The sequence below is a fragment of the Belonocnema kinseyi genome, chromosome 5, assembly GCF_010883055.1.
Source record: "Belonocnema kinseyi isolate 2016_QV_RU_SX_M_011 chromosome 5, B_treatae_v1, whole genome shotgun sequence".
Taxonomy (NCBI): Eukaryota; Metazoa; Arthropoda; class Insecta; order Hymenoptera; family Cynipidae; genus Belonocnema; species Belonocnema kinseyi.
The window spans coordinates 146,352,525-146,355,231 of NC_046661.1; positions in this window are offsets into that span (position 1 = coordinate 146,352,525).

Here is a 2,707-nt window from a genome sequence, read left to right on the forward strand (position 1 = left end):
ACACTTGTACATGTTCTCATTGGATGCTCTAATTATGCACGCTACAGGAGGAGTCTACATCTTCTCAAGTGATATTTTGTATTTTGTTCAATTTTCTCTTAGAGTTCATTACAAGCAATCCTTTAAATTTGGCCCATGAATATAAGGAACATTTCTTTCATTCTTTTGCTAACCTGCAACATTTACTTTCCCTACATATTTTTAAAATCAATTTAAACTTTTTTTCAGAAATTTTGAAAAAAATGTAATCGTCTCAAACCTTTCGTAATTATTAAAAAGCTTCTAATTTTTTCTCGAACTCTTGAAAATTAATTTACAAAGTAAGAAAGTTTACAAATTATAGCGTGGCGTCCAAATTTTAAGAACATAATTATTTCCTATTATTAAGGCGGATTGGGCGTTTGGTGTCGTATGAAGTGAGGAGCACCGCGAAGAAAAATTTGATATGAATGCTTATTGCAACTTATTTTTAGATGATTATGCGTATTAAAGTCCCATCAAGGTTGAAAAGTAAAAAATCGCGAAAAAATCGTGAAAGAAAAGCAATCGTAAAAACTTTTTAATTCCACACAAGCGCCTCGTGAGAACGTGACGTCCCTGTCGGTTTAAAATTGGCGCACCTATTGTTATTTTTGTATCGAAGATTTTCGGAAATATCTTACAATGTCTGTGGAGTTGTGGAAAAATGGAAATTCATGAAGCAGAATCAGAAAGATAAAATAACTAAACTGTTGACAACCACAGCTGGAATTCCCAGTGAGCACAACATGTGGCGACGTCTTTACGACATCGTTACGACATTTTTACGACAACTTTACGATATCCTGTGTCCATGTCGTTAAAGTGTCTTTATGATACCGTAAATATGTCGTATGATCTGACGATGTCTTTACGATATCGTAAAAACACCGAAACGACATGGACATAGTATGTCGTAAAGATGTCGTAAAGATGTCGTAACGATATCGTAAAGACGTCGCAAAATTTTGTGCCCATTGGGTTCCTCGTAATCGAAAATATGAGTACATATTTGATTTATGGGAACTCGTCAGTTTGTTCCAGAATTTACTCGATTTTGCTCAGGAGTCTCATAAGATTACGTGTTAAAATGCCACTTTTTTGGTAGCGATTTTTTCGAAGATGATGTCGTCAAACATGGTATTTCTTTTTTCCAAATGAATTTGGCATACTTTATTGAGATATCTCCAAGTTTCAGAGCCGTCAGTGATTTTTGAAAAAATGCCCAAGAGAATAATTTTTTATTGATATATTTTGATATACAAAGTTGATACTGCAGATAATGAATAAATTACAAATTTTAAATTATCGGGTACCCCCCCCCCCCCCCCCCCCTCATAACAGAGTGTGATGAAACATGAAACCCCTTCCACTATTTCATCTTACGTAATATGTAAACGCTACTTAAGCTATAGCTGAACTTTCAACCAAACAGTTGAATATTTAATTAAAACCGATGAGTTACAAACCAAATAGTTAAATTTACAACCAAAAAAATCAATTTTGAGGCAATGAGGTGAATTTTTTACCAAAAAGAATCAATTTTGAACAAAATAAATCGATTCTCAACCAAATTATACAATTTTTAATTCACAAGGAAAAAAATTTCTATAAACCGGTTGAATTTTCAACCCAAAAATATTATTTATCACAAGAAAAAATTATTTTCACCAAGAACAAAAATTTTCATTAAAATGGTTTAATTCAACTATGGACATAAAGATTTATTTTTTACAAAGTAGTTCAAGTTTTAATGAAATATCTCAATTTTTGATGAAAAAAAGATGACTCCCGGACCAGTTGTAGCAATGTGCATGATTTTTTTCAGAGTTTGGACTTTCATATTGGCAAGTTCATTCAATTATATAATTGTTTTTAATTAAATATCATCTAAAAAAGTAAATATTCTATTTTTGGTTGAAAATTTATCTTTCCTAATTGAAAATTCTCTGTAAAATTGTATTTTTTTCGGACTTATTACTTTTTTTAGTCAAAACTTCTTATAAGTTAGATCTTCGAATTATATCTAAATTAAAAGATTCGATAAAAAATTATAAATTTCGATCTCCATAGGAGTTCATGGAAATATGCTTAAATTTGAAAGCATGTCCAAAGCCTTCCTTTCTATTTTCATCCAATTTTCCACGCGTAATTTGCAGATGACCTCCCAGTGGGCACAAAATATGACGACGTCTTTACAGTGATCCCAGATCTTAAACGAGATGTCGTCCAATCCTATGACAGGGCTATGTCCGTGTGAATATAGTAGGAGACGCTGTAAATGACTGAGTTGCGCGCGCAACCCATTTCTCCTCTTCTGAATTTGAAAACTCGAAGGTGCACGATTGCCGGTCGGAGCACTTCGGCAATTCTATTTATATATCTATCTGCTAACTGCTTTGAAATAAATTCAGGAGATTGGGATTTTAATATTTCCAGATTTCGATGCTGACGATTCTCATGATTTGAATAGATCGCGCGCCTCTTAATATGCGTATATTTTGAGGTTATGTTATTTCATGCATAAAATATAAATTATATAAATATTAATACTATTATATATAAATATATGCGTATAATAATAATGATAATATTATAATTATGTTACATTATAATAGTCTTATTTATATCTTGATGCGCATTTGAAAGAAATTAAAGAAATTGGCGATTTTGGAATTCATCTCGTTTG